At 43.2% G+C, this 20,224-nt stretch overlaps 1 protein-coding gene and 1 pseudogene across 1 annotated transcript in view; one reads left to right on the top strand and one right to left on the bottom strand.

Moving 5' to 3' along the window:
• The window catches only part of LOC126260589 (atrial natriuretic peptide receptor 1-like), a 940,475-nt gene that overhangs the window by 258,149 nt on the left and 662,102 nt on the right, over positions 1-20,224 (bottom strand). The gene's annotated exons all lie outside the window — the stretch shown is intronic.
• LOC126261097 (5S ribosomal RNA) lies at positions 10,428-10,545 on the top strand (annotated as a pseudogene).

The raw sequence follows: 20,224 nt of genomic DNA, 5'->3' as shown, positions 1-20,224 counted from the left end.
AAAAAGCTTCTGGGTCGATACAACAAGTTTAACACAGCACTCACTCGCTGCCAGGCGCCCTGTTTTACAGCTCGCGTAATGAGTTAAAAGCTTCTGCGTCGCGCGACATAAAATCGGTGTAACTGTCGCGGTTCCGGGTTTCTGGACGCCACAAAAATAGGATTGCAGTACCAGCGACAACTGCTCTTGCATCGAACGACCCTTTCAGTTCCTCTTTATTTTCATACGACTTACACAGTACTTCTTGCCGCTTCCAAAACTTCACGAAAATGGTACCAATAAAGTGTAATTAATAGACAGCATACAGAAATACAAAATGGTTCAAATGGCTCTGAGCACTATGGGATTTAATTTCTAAGGTCATCAGTTCCCTAGAACTTAGAACTACTTAAACCTAACTAACCTAAGGACATCACACACATCCATGTCCGAGGTAGAATTCGAACCTGCGACCGTAGCGGTCGCGCGGTTCCAGACTGTAGCGCCTAGAACCGCTCGGCCACCCTGGCCGGCACAGAAATACACCCACGGGAAGTATGCACACTAAACAAAACATTAGTCACCGCCAGGAGACACAGCTAGTACCACGTACATTCACATATGTCACATCCAGCCGAAGCTGCTCATTTAAAAAAAAAAAAAAAAAAAAAAAAAAAAAAAAAAAAAAAAAAAAGACGAAGTCGATTTTGATCCGATGACGGAATAAGCAACCTGGGGGATAGTAGATGTGCTGATGTTGGTTTCAACGTCGTCCACCAACAGATAGAGCAGTAACGTAGCTACTAGAGTGCCATCTGTGTCTACCCTTTAATAGGAAATGCTCACAGCAGAAGGCTCAGTGTGGTGCAAACGTGTGAAGCAAGCAGGTAACGATGCCACGGAGACGCACTCGTGCTTCCTACAGCCAACAGAGAGAGTTTGAAAGGGGTCAGATTGTGGCCTGACTACTGGTGGGATGGTACTTTCAGAGAACTGCCACACAAGTTCGACCTGCTGCGTTATTTGCACAACGATGCTGGTGTGAATGGTCACGTGAACACTCTCACACCTTTAGATAAGGCTCTGGACTTCATTGTAGTACAGGCGCCCGCGAGGATCTTAGTATTGCAAGGGCAGTAGTGGCAGATCGTACAGCTTCCACAGCGCAGATAAGAGGCTTTGTGGTTCCAGCCGTGTCAGTATAAGCTGCTGGGAATTGGTTATTAGCAGTGGGACGACGGGCACATGCACCTCTATCGCGTCTTCCTCTCACGCCGCAGCATCGACGTGTATTGGTTGACTGGTCCCATTCGCGGATCACTTGGAACGGCGCGCCGAGGTTTTGAGCGATGAAAGCAGATTCTGCCTGCACGCAAGTGATGGTCGTTTACTCGTAGGATGTAGAGCTGACGAGCGTTGTCTCGTAGAGAGCATTCGTACGAGACACGCTGGCCCCACCACAAAGCTTATGGTCTGGGGTGCGATAAGCTACAACTCTCATTTTTGTGAAGGGGACGTCAACCAGCGCTCTGTACCTGCAGAGTTTTGTTAGACCTGTTCTTTTGCCGTTGTTGCAACAAGGAGGTGATGTATTGGTCCAACAGGCAATGCTCGCAATTTTTCTGGCCAGCTCGTCCGATCGAGCATGTGTGAGATGTGATGGGGACGAGAAGTGACTCGTGCGACTCGTCAACCAACTACTCGTACAGAACTGTGTGAACAGTCGGGCAGGCGTGGAATAATGTAGCGCAGGACAGTGTTCGACATCTTTTCGGTCGTCTGGATGCCAGAATCAGCGCCTGAATTGCCGCCCGTGGAGATTACACTACGTACTAATATGGATGTTACAACACAGATCGATACCTGGAACCTCAGAACCGCCTGATCTGTAAACGTTATCATTTCATGTACTTCATATGCACTGTTGCATCAATGTATCTCGAGTGACCTAGAAGACTCTAAAAGAGTGTACTAATTTTTCCGGATGTGAAGTCTCAGATATTTTCTATGAGATTAAATTTGTGTTGTTTAGCGTTCCAGTCACGGTGCGGTAGGGTACCTGAGTGTTTGTCAAACCGAGACTGTATGGTTGTAGCGTTGTGAAAACGGCCGCTGTTATCCTGGAAGACGGGAGTGTCCACAGTCATCATGTAGATGTGTACGAAAGGGCAAACTTGATCACCGAGAATGTCGACACAAACATCCTAATTCATGTTCTCAGTAACATGAATGAGTGGGCTCAAGTTGTGGTACAAAAAACAGCCTCAGTCATCACGGAACGACGTCCTATCTGAATTAATCCTCCAAAAACTGTCTTAAACGCTTCATTGTGGTGTCCGTCCACTCGACTTATTGCATCATTTGAAAGGAAGCAAAACAAAGTGTGGTGCAAAAATAGAACTATGCTCATTGGCAAGTTAGAAGCACAGGGGAAAAAGTGGGGGCCCTGTTTCATTTTAATGGACAGTAATATACTGGGATATGATCGATTATTTCACTTTAATGGCCGGAATACTACATGGCTGTGACTGAGACATCTAAATATTGGTATGATGGCTTAGATATTCTCTGGTTGCTCTGTTTCCAAATAAATGGACGTACGTTACCACCTTACCACCAAGCTGGATTGTGCCATCATTGGCTTACCCCTACATGTAGGCATCCCAAAGGTGAAGTTTGTCCCTAAAATCCCTTTCCCCTACTACTGACGAAGAACAGAAGTTCGAAAATATACATCGATCATCTGTTGAAAGAACCGAATGCCAAAGTGAATTGTTATGATAGTTACCAGCAACTGGATGTTCCGACCGGGAAGATTAGTGAAGGCTACGTCTCTAGAAGAATGAATAGCCGAACGGGAATGACTGTCTGATGTTGGCTTAAGCGTCGAAAGCGGTGGTACCTAATTAATTTTGCGATTGAAACTGGAAATAAAATTGCAGTACATGTGTTAATAGGTTAAGCAACTATGGATATGGAATTAAGAAAGTATGTTGCAAGAGAGAATATTGCAATGAAGACTAAATGGAGACCGCGCTGTAAGGTTCTAAATGAAGCATGTGTATTAAAGTGCTAAAAATGATTCGCAGTCTATTGGAGCAAAAATAGTCTTCAGTAATTTTTCATTCACATAACACAATATACATGTTAATAGGAAATTCGAGATGCCGCACATACTACACTACGATTTACATAGAATTAAAATAGAAGCAAATAACCTCACTGTTTTACGAAAACAGCTGCAGAAGCTCTACAAAGATGCCTTCCATAAGATTGCAACCATCTGGATCGGAATCTAGTTCACAGTTCCTCTCAGAACACCATCTGTATGTTGCAAGGCAGTTTGAGTGGATGAGCGCCCAGAGAAGTTTTCCAGTTTTGGCAGTGCTTTCATGAAATCATCTTCGAATTGTAATTATCAGTAAAGGTAGCATATGACAGACAGACTGTCAGTACCTAATTTAGGATCAGGATAAGAAAAGCGATCACTGTTCAAGGAAACATTCCAGCGATTGCGTAGGGTCCTACACAGAATCCATGGGAAACCAAAATGGGGGCGGCGTAGCAGAGATTTTAATGTCTCTTTTCCTAAACATTTGTCAGTTTGTGAAGTCCTGCATGAAAAGTTAAAGAATATAGGGAAGTGCGTTTTACGATATCTTACAAGAGAAGAAAAGATTGAAGAGCAGTTCGAAAGTGTAGAAGGGGTCTCCACCGCAGAATCGTAGCTCCCGGAACGTCCTAAGCAGCCCTTCTCGGGTACTCGCGTAAGGAGCAGGTCAAGGTAATTACACACCGTCTCGGAAGGCCGTAACTTTCAGTAAGCCCTGTCGTAAACTCTTTGGGGATTCTCAGGTAAGCTGAAATGGAAACGTTCCACTTTGACCAGCCTCGCCGAAGTGGTCGGAGAAAACAACTGTCCAGGACGTGTGTTGAGCGTCCCATCACTGTATACTTTTTAAAACAAGGTGGGGCGTTATTTTCTCTTACAAGATAAATCTGCTATGAAAGAAAACCCAGTAAACACATTGGCAACGTTTGTAGGAGTTATCATTTACTTTTCGTTTTCAAAATTTATTTTTTTCCACTTCATCCTTCCAAAAGAAGTGAAGCAGGCGTCAACCAGCCAGTTTCTTTGAGTAATAGAGTCCCTTACTAAGCACGATAATTATGGTGGTGGTTGTGTGGTAACGGGCGAGTTGTGGCGCCCTGGAAATATTCTATGTTCGGAGTTGGGGCGGCAGCACAGGATGATCGTCAAAGCCGCGGCTCGTTAGCAACAGCGTGATGCCGCACAATAGCTAGACCACGTGGTTTGCTAACCGATCGCGTAGCTTGGAATTTCTTGGTGACGCTGTGTCAATGAAAGAGACTTGTATGCTGAGAGTGCCAAAGATGGCGGACTTTGTGAAATGTTAATGGCAGACATTTCACAGCTCGTATAGAAATTAATAGTAGCCAGATGAATCATGATAACTCAAAAAAGAAACGTGTAACTTACCATTATTTGCATGACGATTCTGATGGTGTAATCAGATTTTCAATATCTTTATTGGTTTAACGTTTAGTATCTGACGATAAATTACACAAGTAACACCCAGCAACGACTTTCCAAAATCTAAAGGGTTCATCCGATTTTGTCGATCGACATGTCTTTGGAAAGCTGTTAGTGTAAACCTAAATTGGTATAAATTATTGGCAAGTAACTTGAATAGTAAATGAGTTATTGGAGGTCAAAGTAGCCGATTACTATCGATCCCGTCAGGCCATAAGTACTCCACAGTTACACGAGAAAAACGGTAGCAGCATGCTTATAAATATATTTATTCATCTATGTCTTTGTTTATGTCCGATATATACTATACAGGAAGAAATTGGTCAATTATTTACTGTTTTTTAGAAAGCACACACACACATTAGGCTACTGGCTTACTTCTATTCCTTTGGTATATGTTTATTTAATTTGTTTATGTATTTAATAATATGTGTTGGAGCGTGTTTATGGTCCAGGCGTAGGAATATTTAATTTCAAGTTATTTAATGTAAATGCAGTATTTCGAATGTGTTTCACTATGTTTGTGAGTGTGCCTTGGCTTGAAGACAGGGCGGGTGTGCTCTAGCCAGTCACAGCGATCGTTCCAAAATGGGCACGTGGAGAGACAGTATGGAAGTGGGGAGGAGCCTCGTTTCCGGAGTGCGGCGCGAGGGACAGTACAGGAGAGGACACGAGTGGTGCTGGACGAGGAGGCGCGGCGTGCGGTCGCAGGAACTACGTTGGAGGGTGGAGAGTGGGGCAGTTTGCACGTGGTCGCGGGAAAGAGAAATATTTCGTAGTGCCAACTAGTGCACGTGTGAGATTTCCGTGGCTTCTGCAGTGAAGGCATAGTACGTGTTTAGAAGTGAATATCTGGCGAGCTATGTTGTTGTTCATAACTAATTACGTGAAGTAGGAATCTACTGTTTTCCTGTTATTCAACTATATTTTATTTAATTACTGGACCATCGACACCAATAAGTGTTTTACAGTAGTAAAGGACATTCTTAAAGGTACTCCTGCTATCGTACCCATCATTTAAAGTCTTTAAAATTGTACCTGCAGATTTTATTTAACTCCAAACTTTCATTTATAAATTTCTATATAACAGTTGCGAACTGTCGAGTGATAGGAACCTTTAACCATTAGATTCATGTGTATATTCATATTTATTATAGACTCAGCAGTATTTGGTTTATACTGCGACAACTACGTATCCCAGCCCCTAGACAAAGAAACCAGTCAAAACTTTTAATATTTCAACTCTGGGTCAGAGGGTACGTAGTTGAGGGCCATCACAACACCACACCTCATCATTTTATATGAAAACCCGCATGGTATGGTAAAACCTCATTACAATCTCACAGCCGGTTCATCGAGCTACTTCGGGAAGAAAGGAGTGAGTGATGATAGAGAGACAGTGAGAGGTTAGGCGTTGGGAGGGGGGGGGGGGTCGAGTTAGACGTAATGTTTAATATAGAATCAAAGCCGTCGTGTAACTGCGTTTGCTTGCCATAAAAATTGTTAGCAGCCGTGAAGATCACGTTACAAGGAAGGAAAAACTTAGTACAAACTGAGGATGGTTCTCAGTCATTTCAAGTTGTAGTTTTATTAGACCATTCAGCTAGTCAGTCACTCATAATAAGCATTAAAATTGTTCTTATGAGTCTGCTTAGTTCAGCCATCTTCTAGTAATGAGACAAGAGCAGATAAATTACAACTGGTGATAGATATTAAACTGCATAATAAGGAAAATAAAGACAATTCATAACTATTTTGGGAATTTTTTAAATAGGTCATTTTCAGTTTTGAAGCCTCAGGTTGAGTGTAAGAAAGGCGGATGAGGGCTCTGGGGCTATTTTAAAGTCCGTAACGAATATGAGTGATGATGGCCTGTTTATTAGGTTGAAACCAGCCATAACACTGGAAAAATGTAGATGCGATCTGATCATCAAGTAAACCTGTTAAAAAGTTACTATAGCAATAAATGAAGGTATTTATGCATTCAGTCTACTAATACAGTCAACAAGCATACCATTAAGTTACGAGACAGGAAAATGAGGCCGACACGAATGAAATCTGCACACTCAGTTATAGTCACTTCATCTTGAAAGGATATTACTGATACAACACAGAAACAGCAGAAAAAAACGTAAATCTTTAGACGATTGTCGTACGTGACTTTCCCCTCAATTTTACGGAACAGGTCTCTGTGACGACGGGAATGGCATCAATCAAAAGAAAATGCCAAACCCATGGTGGCTGTGAAAGAGAAAGTGAGTGAAAGAGAGAGAGACGCATCTCTGCGTCGACGATCCACAACTGTTTGGATCAGACTGGGGCACGTGCAAGTGCGGCGGTACCTAACTTTTACTGCTAGTGTAGCTGCTCTTCCCAATAGAATCCCATACAAGCGAGAAAGTTGCATCTTTACCTGCGGTTACTCATACTTTAGGTACTGTTTAAAAAGACTAGGTCGATGTAGACATAGGGTCAGCCGCCTATGTCTGATATCATGCTCTGCAGCTCACTGAAAATAAGAAGCTCTTGCTGTGATCTTGTAGTCAAATAGTTTATGCATTGACTAGAACTGCGAGTTAATAAAATACACATAAATACAAAACAAAAGTTACACGAATAATCCAATAACAAGGGTTCTATTCTAACGCCTGTATTTGATGTAAATGACAGAGAATTATGTTGAATAATGTTTATTCGAGAAAGGACGTCAAATAAACGTGCAGTGGTCCTATGATATTCAGTTAAAATGCGGACAGAAAATACACTTATCAAACGGCAGTGAAGTTACGCTGTGAGCGTCCCCATTATAGCTGCAAAATCCCGAAACCAAACAGTCATCAAAGATATGAGAATACTAAGTCCCTTTCGTAATCACAATAAACGAAATATTAAACAGTAAGAAATAGTTCAGAGTTGAACACGATGATTTACAAATTAACACACGAATAGAAATTCAAACTTTTGGAAGTTAAAGTATAGTAACAGTTGTTCACTGTTCAGCTCAAATACCACTCGGTTCCACAGGCAGGTCTGCCTCCCCCCAAGGGCAAAACGTCAAAATGTCCAGAATAGCTCCCTTGAGCTCTTCATTCGAAAATTTCCAGTCTCCAGCTGACTCCCGTAATGTTGCGATACTGTCTTTTCCGTTGGCTGAAGGTCATGCCCTCCAAAAATACATCGTTCTTAAGTTTTATAGACGTGATTCGACTCAATTATTAGGGAATTCAGTGTCAAGAGTATGCCAAGAGTAGCACATTTTAGGTATTACCTCTCATCACGGGCAAAAGCAGTGGCCGACGGCCCTTACTTAACGACAGAGAGCAGCAGATTTGCGCAGAGTTGTCTGCGCTAACAGACAACCAACATTAAGTGAAATAACGACAGATATCAATGTGGGACGTATGAACGACATTTGGACAGTGCGGCGAAATACGGTAGGTCACTGACACGAGTGGCTTTGCTAACAGTGCAACATCGCCTGCAGCACTTCTCCTGGGCCCGTTATTATATCAGTTTGGCTATACGCGATTGGGAAAGCGTGGCCTGGCTAGATGAGTCAAGATTTCAGTTGGTGAGAGCTGATAGTAAGGTTCTATTGTGACGCAGACCCCTCGAAGCAGTGGACAGAAGTTACCAACAAGGCACTGTGCAAGCCGGTGGTGGCTCCATAGTGGTACGGGCCGTGTTCACATACAATGGATTGGGTCTTCTGCTCGCACTGAACCTATCATTGAATGGAGATGTTTATGATCGGCTACGTGGAGACCATTTGCAACCATTCATGGAGTTAGTTCCCAAACAACGATGAAATTTTTATGGACGACAATCTGCCATGTCACCGGGCTATAATTGTTCCCGATTGGTTTGATGAACATTATGGACAACTGGAGCAAATGATTTGGCCACCAAGGTCACCCCATTCATCAGTTATGGGACATAATAGAGAAGTTAGTTCGTGCACAAAATCCTGCACCGGCAACACTTTCGCAATAATGGACGGCAATAGAGACAGCATCGCTCAGTATTTCTGCAGGCGACTTCCAAAGACTTACTGAGTCCATATCAAGTAGTGTTGTTGCAATACGCCGGCCGTTGTAGCCGAGCGGTTCTACGAGCTTCAGTCTAGAACCGCGCGACCGCTGCGGCCGCAGGTTCGAATCCTGCCTTGGCCATGGATGTGTGTGTGTGTGTGTGTTGTCATTAGGTTGGTTAGATTTAAGTAGTTCTAAATTCTGGGGAATTAGATGAAGAAATGAGACACTTAAAGTAGTAAAGGAGTTTTGCTATTTGGGGAGCAAAATATCTGATGATGGTCGAAGTAGAGAAGATATAAAATGTAGACTGGCAATGGCAAGGAAAGCGTTTCTGAAGAAGAGAAATTTGTTAACATCGAGTATAGATTTAAATGTCAGGAAGTCGTTTCTGAAAGTATTTGTATGGAGTGTAGCCATATATGGAAGTGAAACATGGACGATAATTAATTTGGACAAGAAGAGAATAGAAGCTTTCGAAATGTGGTGCTACAGAAGAATGCTGAAGATTAGATGGGTAGATCACATAACTAATGAGAAGGTATTGAACAGAATTGGGGAGAAGAGTTTGTGGCACAACTTGACAAGAAGAAGGGACCGGTTGGTAGGACACGTTCTGATGCATCAAGGTATCACAAATTTAACATTGGAGGGCAGCGTGGAGGGTAAAAGTCGTAGAGGGAGATCAAGAAATGAATACACTAAGCAGATTAAGAAGGATGTAGGTTGCAGTAAGTACTGGGAGATGAAGAAGCTTGCACAGGATAGGATAGCATGGAGAGCTGCATCAAACCAGTCTCAGGACAGAAGACCACAACAACAAACGACTTCTAGGGGACTGATGACCTCAGATGTTAAGTCCCATAGTGCTCAGAGGCAGTTTTTGCTGCACTACGCCTGGCAAAAGGAGGTCCGACACGATATTAGGAGGTATCCCATGACTTTTGTCATCTCAGTGTACTTTCATCTGTGTCAGTTTTCGGTGTTAAAAATGATACACTGTGTATAATGAGGGACCTCAGGAACAACGCTTGCCCCATGATTGAGAGAGATAGACAGACAGCAGACAGAGAGAGAGAGAGAGAGAGCGAGAGAGAGCTAAGATATCGACGAATTAGAAATGTTTCCATTCCACTTTAAATGTTTAGATGTCGAGCTGCCTGCACGAAACGATGCAGAATTAGCTCGCAAAACTTGCTTTTCGGACAGTGTCGTACGCAGATTGGCTCATGGTGATGTAATAGAATTCCCCCAAATCAATATGTAATATCTCCCAGTGCCAAAGCAGTCAATGTCAGCTGAGAGGAGGCGAGGGACTTGGTGAGTTGAAGCACCAGAGAAGGGATCAAGTGGAGCGGCTGAGGCGCAGGCGCAGGAGACGCAGTAATTAAACTGTGTCTGGGGGCAGCGCTGCGCTGGAATTTAAGCCTGACGCGGAAGGCGGGAAAGATATTTAACTGAGATATTCCGCCGCTGAATGCCACCCGAAGCGGCTTCCGCGGGAACCAATTTCGCTGTTCGCCGTCGTCGACTCAATATCGTGAAGGGGGAGGGAAGGGGGGCGGAATTTGTTTGCCGCCAGAGGCTGCTTTGCTCCTGGAGCGACGGGGATGGCTTCGATAGCTCAGCAAACGCGTCCGCTGCTAATGGAATTTAGTTACTGCTGGTTATGAAACTGAATGAGGGAGCTGAATGTACCCCTCGTCTGTCGCTTGCGAGAGAGAAGAGACAATAGTTTAGCGACTGAACGCGAAAGTAAGACCTCGTATGTAAATAGGGCTGGACATCTATAGTGCACATAAAGCCGTTACAGTTTCCACATCCATATTTTGGACTTTAATGCTTCCATTTATTCAGGTGATGCCAATGGCCTTGCCACAGCGGTAACACCGGTTCCCGTCAGATCACCGAAGTTAAGCTCTGTCGGGCTGGGCTAGCAATTGGATGGGTGACCATGCGGTCTGCCGAACGCTGTTGGCAAGCGGGGTGCACTCAGCACTTGTGAGGGAAACTGAGGAGCTGCTTGATTGAGAAGTAGCGGTTCCGGTCTCTGACATATGGCCGGGAGAGCGGTGTGCTGACCACATGCCTCTCCATATCCGTATCCAGTAACGCCTGTGGGCTGAGGATGATACTGTGGCCGGTCGGTACCGTTGGGCCTTCATGGCCTGCCCGGGTAGAGCTTAGTTTAGTTTTTATTTATTCAGGTGATAACTGCATATTGTCAATGACAATCTCAACTGTTAGGACAAATATATCTGCTGATCCGATTTCACCAATGTTTGTGAGCACTGCAACACATAGGCAGAATGGCCCGAAATGCAGAATATACTGCTTTGGCTTATTTGTTTAGACGATATGGCTCCAGGTAAGGGAGTCATTTATATAACTGTCGATAATTTAATACACCAGGTCGATATGGCATCTTGTTTTCGTTATTGTCTTTGTTGTTGCGCACTTGTCCGGAGACTAGTTTGATGCAGATCTACATGTTCATGTGAAAGTCTCTTCATCTCTACATAATTTCTGCAGTCTAAATCCATGTGAACCAGCTTTCTCACACTTCCATTAATAAATTAAATATTACTCGATGTCTCAGTATCTACAACGTATACATGCAGACTGAAGCGACGAATGAAAATTTGTACGAAGGACGGGATTCGAATCCATATCTCCTGCAGATGCGCGTTCCACTAGCCAGATCTCCTGATCTGTGCACCACCATCAATTAAAAGGTGACACAAAGGAAAGTTGTAAAGCCATTTACCCACAGTCAACACAAATCATCATCCGCTATGATGAAAGATTCTACTTGCAACCTTAGTCCATCTTCGACGAAAGTTCGGACGTGCAGGCTGGGAATATTTTAAGAACGACGTTGAAGATTCTGTCCAGTGCATCTCTCCAACCCCTTTGAGTTTTGAGAGATTTGCGGTGCTCTAAAATGAATGCCTAAAGTTCATACCGCATCGATTTCATTGCCTGCGCGTAATTGGGGTCAACTTTTCTTTACCAACGCCCATGTCAAAGAAGACAGCAGAGCAGACAGAGATTTACCGCACCTTCTTTCTGTCGTTGGGGGTTGCAAGGGCCTACCCCCATAAGCAGAAGAATCAGCAGTCATCGTTTGAGGAACTTGTAAAATACTAGTACTAACATAATTTCCGTTTCACTCATATTGTAGCGGCCTTCCTCAGGGCACAGAGTAATTTAGGTGGGGTCGTTGCTTCAGTACATTAACATTTACAACGGTGTCACGAGATCATGGAAGTCACGTTTATTTATTTATTTTATTATCTCTAAAATACCTCTAATCGCTGTTAGGATACAGCGAGATGATATGCAGCAGAATATCCGTGCGTTGCGCGGTTTGGTGGTAAGTGGTAGCCCGCTACGAATCGGTAACGAGGCTGTGTTTTCCTACAATAATTGTCCTTGCACTGTTTGCATATTATTATTATTATTATTATTATTATTATTATTATTATTACTATTAGTGTCATTGTTATTATTGTTATTAGTATCAGTTATCATCAATATTATTATTATTATTATTATTATTACTGGGAATCTTTTGTAATAACTTTGGTATTTGTTGTTCCAGGGCAGATGTAAGAGTGGGCTTTAAAGCCCTAATCTGGTCAAGCTAAATAGGTCACAGCCGTCTGCAAGAACTGCAGCAGAATCCTACAACGAATTTTGAGTTCAAATGAAATGAATCGTCTCAGATAGAATGACATCCTCCAAGCCAAGCACCACTGATTCCGAAAACATCGATGACGCAAAACCCAGCTCGTGGCTTTTTCACATGAAATCGTGAAAGCCATGAATCATGGCACTTAGGTAAGATACGTATTTCTTGACTTTGAAAAAGCTTTCGAAGCAGTACCAGGCACACACTTACTATAGCAATATACAGGGTGTCCCATTTTAATCTATACCGGGCAATATCTCCGGTGCGGCACAATTCTGCAAAAATGTCTCTAGTAAGGCTTGTAAGGTTTGAAGGGGGTCATGCAGTGGTTATCTCCAAATGACCTTGAACCATGCTTTCAAGGTCAAACTAAGTTCAAGTTCATTTTTGCAAATGGTAACCTCTATTTTTTATTCCATATTCGTATTTCACGGGAAAAAACGTTTTGTTTGTAGGGAAAATTTTTTTTGTGAAACCAGTGCTTTGTCGCCGGGAGCACTTCATTGTAACTTTCCCAGGTAACCAGTATCCCTAGAACGAAGCGAGATCGGGAAAAATTTTCAATGAAACTATTGTATGGTTCATGATCTCTGTCCACTGTTTAAATTTTCGTGAACTCGAAATGACTTTGAAATTCTTCAGTAGGGATTAACCTGAAAGTAAATAACGTCGGCATTAGCGGAACCCAATGTGCACTTTGTAGAGGTTGCCCAGCGGACTTCGCACATCGTTAGCTCTGAAAAGTGCTGATTAACATGGTTTTTACTGGAAATTTAGGATCCTACATGCTCGATCAACTGTCCGTTTTTCCTAATGCACATTTGCACACTCTGTCGGTTATTGGCTCGACATCATTCAATGTCTGATGAGTGCCTGGAAAGCTACCAAAAGCCTTTCTCTCATATTTTCTGGCACTGTCGAGGGAGTGGAGTACGCCTTTTGCTTGACAGCTCCCCGTAAGAAGAAGTCCAATGATGTTAAGTCTGGCGATGTTGGCGGGAATTCACAAATTGCATTTCCGATACCAATCCATCAAGTCGGGTAAGTTGCTTTAAGGTACCTTCTGATAGGTAAGGCCTGATGTGCTGGGGCGCCGTTGTGTTGAAACCACACTGGTGCTCGTATGTCTAGGGGGATATTTTCTAGTAAAAGAAGCACCCGTTCTGGAGAATATGAAAATAGCGCAAGCTGTTCAACGTTTCGCCATAAAAAAGGACCTATCACGTCTCTGTGTTCGATGATGTGCTGCCAATGAGGATTTGCTTCCGCCCAGTAGTGTGCGTTACGGAGATTGACTCCTCCCGTGTTGTCGAAGTTTGCCTCGTCTGTAAAGACAGTGTGTGCGAAGAAAAAGGTATCTCGACATATTTGCGTATCGGCCCACCGACAAAATGCCAGGCGTCTCTCAGGATCCCCAGGCTTAATTGCTTGGGTGGTGCGTAAGCGACATTTGGTGGAATTTAAAGTATCTTAAAACACGAGATATCGTTGATCGAGGCACGCCATGCATTCGCTGAATCTGACGAGTCGATAGGTGTGGATCTTCAGCGTAGAATGCACAAAATCCCAGCACAGTCGCCTTCAGAGAGTTTAGAGGACCTACGACACAGCAACGCCATGTTGGTTGGGTACAGTCAGGTGCGGCCTACACATTGGCAGTCAGGTGCGGCCTACACATTTGCAGTCAGGTGTGGTCTGCTTTTCTTGCTATCGAGTGTACATGAAACTGTGTTTCGTAGATATGCGTTGCAGTTTATCATCGTTGCGTTATTTATAAGTTAAATATGTTATTTTCCAGTCTCTAAAAATAATAGAAAAATCTTTGGGCGTACAAAACAATGCACATATCAAACTAGACTTGTGCCTAGCCTTGTAAAAAATGACATACTGTTTGATCGAGCATTTAGAGCTTTATTGATGGCCACTCAGAAAATTGCTATACTAATCCGAAATTGCTATAAAAGGTCACCTTATTTCTAACCAACATAAAATATTTAGTGCGTTATGCTAGCTTGTAAAAAAATAATTTTTGGATAAAACAAGCTTTATTTCCTCAATTTTCGTACTGGATTGAGAAGCTAAAAGTATTTTGTCGTGCACACATCGTTTCACACTTATTTTGCTTATTCCAGCCGTTCGTACTCATACTATATTCGGATTGGTTGTTACAACATTTCGCTCCAAAAATTATTCATGCGAGTTTTTCTAGCGTTGAGTTTTTCTAGCGGCAGTTTCTCAATTTTCAGTTTTTGTTATTGCATACTTTAAGTAGACAATGATAAGAATTTTAAAAAAGATAGAAGAACAAGATGTACACTTTTCATGCTGTAACGTCTGTCTTTCGTCCTATGTTGGAAGTTTTTGTCTCCATTGAAACGTTAATTTCCAGTGTGTTGCTGTCGCAACTTATGTTAACGTACCTCTGCAATGCCTGTGCGACGTGGTTATCGTCGCCGTTGGCGACGCAGTTCCTGGGTACAAGTCTTTGAAAGCAATAGATATTGTCCTTGCTGGCCAAATCAATAAGCAGCAGCTTATTGGTGGTCCAAATGTCTCTCGTGGACTGAGAATGCAGTCGTGTGATGTTAGTGCTGTCTTTGGAGGCAGTACCTGGTTGACCTTGGCTGTTGTATGGGGGAACCATGCAGACTATGGTAGCTTTCTCTGAAGCTTTCTCTGATTCGAACATTTTGGCTTGAAAGACATGGAGTATAGCGGAGAGTACAGTACTACTAGCGTAGGTTCCCTATGGTACCTTAGTTCCAGACAAGCCATTTCATTTGTCTACAAGGAGAAAGAAGAAGCTGAATACTGACGAATACTTGTTAATTTGGGCCAAAGTAGGGAACAACAATTGTAAATTCGTTACAAGAGTACGTTCATCCGTCCTCGGCAACAGAATGCACCTTTATAATATTCGTAGATTTAAACTAAGAGATTAGAGAAACATTTATACAGAGTTTAAATTGTAGAAACTCGGAAATACTACATCATTATTAACACTAACGAAAAATATGTGTAGCTGACTTGATCGACATATTTTGTGCACGTGACGATCCACAGCGAGTAGACACGTGGAAAATGGCATATTTCAACCGCCAAGAGCTTCTGACAGTTTTGTGTTTACTGCTGGTTTCGACCTTCACATAATCTTCAGGTAACTTAAAGTTGCTTACGGCGCTACATTGATAGTGTTGTTGCATCGGCTGTAGTAAATATGAATATGGTGTGAAGATCGAAAGGGTTGTTAGTAAAGAATTATTATCAAGAGTTATTGGCTGTTGAAGCATAACTTTTACAGAGGAATGATCAATGTCAGTTATGGAACGTTGCTTAACATAGTTGAACAGCTTCAATAGACGCGGTCAGGTAGGACACGAGCAGGGTGGCTTGTTTCTTTGCTGCAACGCCTCCAGTCCCCAGTCCTTATCGTCAGACCAAGTAGGGGTTGCGTGGCTCCTACATGTCCTCCACGTTCACAGCCGCAGCTCATAAATCAATCGCGACGGTATCGACATGTGACGTGGCGTAGGCTGGTTACCTGAATAGAAGGCCCCAAGAGCGGTAAATCGGTTGCACGCTGCGCAAGTACTCAGCGCTTAATCTGGATTATTTCAACGAAACGGTATATTACGAAAACACTAACAGAAAGTAGAAATGGCAACCTTGTTCGAAAGTGTCACTAAAGATGCTACATATCTCCTCCGTTTGAATATTCTTCATACTGGGGAAGTAACATTTTTTTAAATCATGTCCAAATCCCGGAACACAGTCCCCGTTTGTCTGGGAAAAGTGAAAAACTATCAAAAGATTATTCCCAGAACGACTTTTTTATATACAGTTTCACAGCGTCTTTGATTTTAGCCAGTCATTGGTCTTTCTCTCCCTGAAACAATAAAGTGAACATGTTACAAGTCAAATGATGCACATTTTTAGCTGTTGTATCTAAAAGTAGTTCTGCACCATGTTCAGTACAACTAATGCACTAAAATCTGATTTCTCATGGACGGAAGAATTCGATGCGCTCAAACAGATTTGTTTTCTACAGCGACAGATTGTTTCAAAATCCGTTTCCTTAACACTAAAGTTGTTCTTTGTCCTTGACGTGTAACTTTAAAGCTTTATCGCAGAACATTTCAATTCACACTAAAGCTTTTCGACTATTGTTTACGTGTCCATGCAAAAAATTTGATAGACAAAGCCTGTAGCTTGATGTCTAAGAAGCATCAGTATGTTCTTAACCAACAAACCAACAGACTCTAATAGCTCGTGGGTTGTCACGATACACAAATATCAAAACATGAATCTAGGAGAAATATTTTTTAAGACCAAACGTAGTAACGATATGATATTAAAATGACTGAGATCTCCAAGACCAAACGCAATAATGATTTGAAATTAAAATAACTGATATCTCCAGTATTCGTATGATCATGTTGTCGCATCTCATCTGACTTTTATTTCTCCATGTGTTTCATATTGAGAAAACACGTTCTCCCCCCCCCCCCTCCTGCCCCCCTCCTCCAATCTAAACAGCTTTACTGACACTGTAGTTTACTTTTCTTGAAAACAAAAGAATAATGTAGTAAAACACAAGCATCACTCAGCATCTCTACTGGTTAAACGCAACGTTATTAAGCCAGAGGCCTGAAATATTACTTTTTGTCTATCGTAGAATTTTCCTGGCTGTTGAGGTGAACTGTTGAGGTGACTTGTCACCCTACTAATACCTTTTGTGTGTCTCAACTGCTAAGTCACACCATGACACGTACTGCTTGTTAAACTTACAAGTTCCTCTCTAACTGGCTGTGTGAGCAGGTTTTATGGCAGTAAGAAGAAAAGAAAATTGTACCTCTACCGTGAATACGCCTGCTCAATTATTCCGCTGTTATAGCAAAGATTCATGTTTGATTTATTCTTACCTAAATCTCACGCTTTCATTTGAGTTGGCGAAGAACACTTCTCTGCCAAACTTACGGACTAGACAGATAAAGTAAAATAACACATTAATTATTCAGTGGAAATGAATGAAAGTGCGCGAACATGTTGCCAGATGTCTGCCAGTCGTGCACAGAAAGATGGACATCAAATGAAGTGATGTCAGCTTGATTACAGTGACAAATGAAGCTCGTCCCGCAACACGTGGAGGTAGAAAAAACGGGAAAAGATGGTGTGTGTCAATCAGCGAGCAACACGAACTGTGGTGGCGTTATTCATTACAACATGGTCCGCGGATAACTTCACAAGGAGAAGAATCGTCGCGAAACTAGACGAAGGGCGACGTGTGAAGAGTGTAGCCCAGGAGTCAGGTATTGCTCACAGCATTGTTTCACGTGCATGGGGAGCGTTCCGAACCACAGGCACTGCTGCCCAAAGTAGAGGTTCTGGTCGGCCACAGTCAACTACAGAAGTAGATGACCGCTACAGTGTGCAACAGGTAAAAAGAGACCTACATCAAACAGCGGGTGCAACGTAGCTTACGAATCCCTCATTCGACCAATACTTGTATACTGTTCGTCAGTATGAAATCCTTATTGATATTGGAAATAGACAAGATGCAAAGAAGAACAGCGCGTTTCATAACAGGTTCATTTAGCAGGCAGAAAAGCATCATAGAAATGATCAACCAATTCCAATGTCAGACACTGCAAGAGAGCCATCCTGCATCATGGTGCGCTTTACTGTTAAACTTCCGAGAGCGTACTTTCCTAGAAGAGTCAACAAATATAATGCTTCCTCGTATGTACAGGATTGTTGCAATTCAAGTGCAGCTACTCACGGAGGTCGAGTGTAAGCTGTAATTATCGTACGGCAGCCAAACTTGGAAGATATGTTAATTTACATGTACTTGGTAACTCTGCAATTCACTCTTAAGTGCCTGGCAAAGGGTTCATCGAACCATTTTCATACAACTTCTCTACCATTCCAATCTCGAATGGCGCGTGGGAGAAAGAAACACATAAATCTTTCCGTTCGATCTCTGATTTCTATTATTTTATTATGAATATCATTTCTCCCTACGAAGGTGGTATCAACAAATTATTTTCGCATTCGGAAGAGAAAGTTGGTGATTGAAATTTCGTAAATAGATGTCGCCGCAAAGAAGACCGTCTTTGTTTCAGTGACTGCCACCCCAACTCGGGTGTCATATCAGTGACTCGCCCCTATTGCGTGACAAAACGAAACGAGCTGCCCTTCTTTGCACTTTTTCGATGTCCTCCGTCAATCCTACCTGGTATGGATCCCAAACCGCTCAGCAATATTCCAGCAGAGAACGGAGAAGTGTAATGTAGGCTGTGTCTTTAGCGCGTTTGTCGCAGCTTCTAAGTCTTCTGCCAAAATGCGCAGTCTTTATTTTGCCTTCCCCACAATGTTATCTATGTGGCCTTTCCAATTTAAGTTGCTCGTAATTGTAATTCCTAGGTATTTAGTCGAATTGACAGCCTTTAGATTTGTGCGATTTATCGTATACCCAAAATTTATCGGATTTCTTTAAGTACGTTAATGCAGAACCGATTTATGCTGGAAAAATATTAGTTACAAACTTAACTACCAGACGCAAATCTGACTCTGTGCAGCATCTCGTCGGCTCCATTGTTCGTATTGAACAAACTGTTCAAATGGTTCAAATGGCTCTGAGCACTATGGGACTTAACTGCTGTGGTCATCAGTCCCCTAGAACTTAGAACTACTTAAACCTAACTAACCTAAGGACATCACACACATCCACGCCCGAGGCAGGATTCGAACCTGCGACCGGAGCGGTCACGCGATTCCAGACTGAAGCGCCTAGACCGCACGGCCACACCGGCCGGCCGAACAAACTGTGTCAGCAGTGATTAATAATAAAATCAACATAATGCCTTTCTAACATGCTTGACCTTTTCCATCCATGTACCGTTCCTAATCCGTTACATTAGGAAACATTTCGATACGTCTTTCTTGCATTCATAGCGCCACCTACTAACCTGGTGTCCAAAATTGGAACTAATTTTTTTCCCTTGTAAATCAGTTCCTCGTCAACACACTAGAATATCTACCAAGTTTCGCCATAATAACCTCTGCGAGCAGCTGCACGTTAATTGTAATCATCCAGTATATCTCCCAGAAAAACCATGTAAAAAAGTTAGAGAGATTTGAGTGCACACGGAGGCTTTCAGGCAGTCGTTCTTCTCAACTATTCGCGACTGGACAGGAAAGGGAAAGGCAGAGAATGATACACAAGTATCTTCGGCCATACAGCACAAGGGGGCTTGCGGAGTGTGGATGTAGATGTGAATGTAGATGTAGAACGCAAGGTCCAGCCGTGTGGCAGCAGTGAATCGGCAGACCGGCCTGTACGTCAGGCAGCGAGAGGCAGCTGCGACCCACAGCCTCCGGCGCCCCGCTGGACGGAATTTGCACGCCAATGTCATTAGGTAGCAGCGGCGGCGGCGGCGGCGCCTGGGGCTATCGACGCGGCGCAGCCCGGCGCGTGATGTCGGCGGCGCCGCCTGCCGGATGCCAGGCACGGACGACGCCTGGCCGCTGCCGCCTCCCGACTGCCGACCCCTGACCCCGGGAGCGCGCCACGCTCCTCCACCAGCCAGCGGCCACCGACCGAATTCTGCCACCCGCTGCCTGCCTGCCTGTCACGCATAAGAAGCACAGCCGCGTCTCTTCTGGTGTTCCGCGTCCGTTCTAACTCTCCCTCCAGGCGTTCGCTGTACTTAGTTATCTGTGTCTGTTGATTTCATACTGCTCTACTGTGCAGTTTCGAGATACGCGACTCCGGGTATCTGTCTGTGTATTAATTACACAATGGGAATTTTAAAACGCTATCTTAGCAAGTGACCCTGTCACTCACAAATACCCCCCTGCAGGAATTTTTTAGAGTACAGGCGACAGAAAACATTAACTGTGACCCAACAAAAGTGCTCTGCAATATGAACTTATTCAATGTGTTATTTCAGTCAGTGTGAAGTT

The sequence above is a fragment of the Schistocerca nitens genome, chromosome 5 (genome assembly GCF_023898315.1).
Source record: "Schistocerca nitens isolate TAMUIC-IGC-003100 chromosome 5, iqSchNite1.1, whole genome shotgun sequence".
Taxonomy (NCBI): domain Eukaryota; kingdom Metazoa; phylum Arthropoda; class Insecta; order Orthoptera; family Acrididae; genus Schistocerca; species Schistocerca nitens.
The sequence above is the reverse complement of the archived record's forward strand: the minus strand, read 5'-3'. Positions and strand labels throughout refer to the sequence as shown.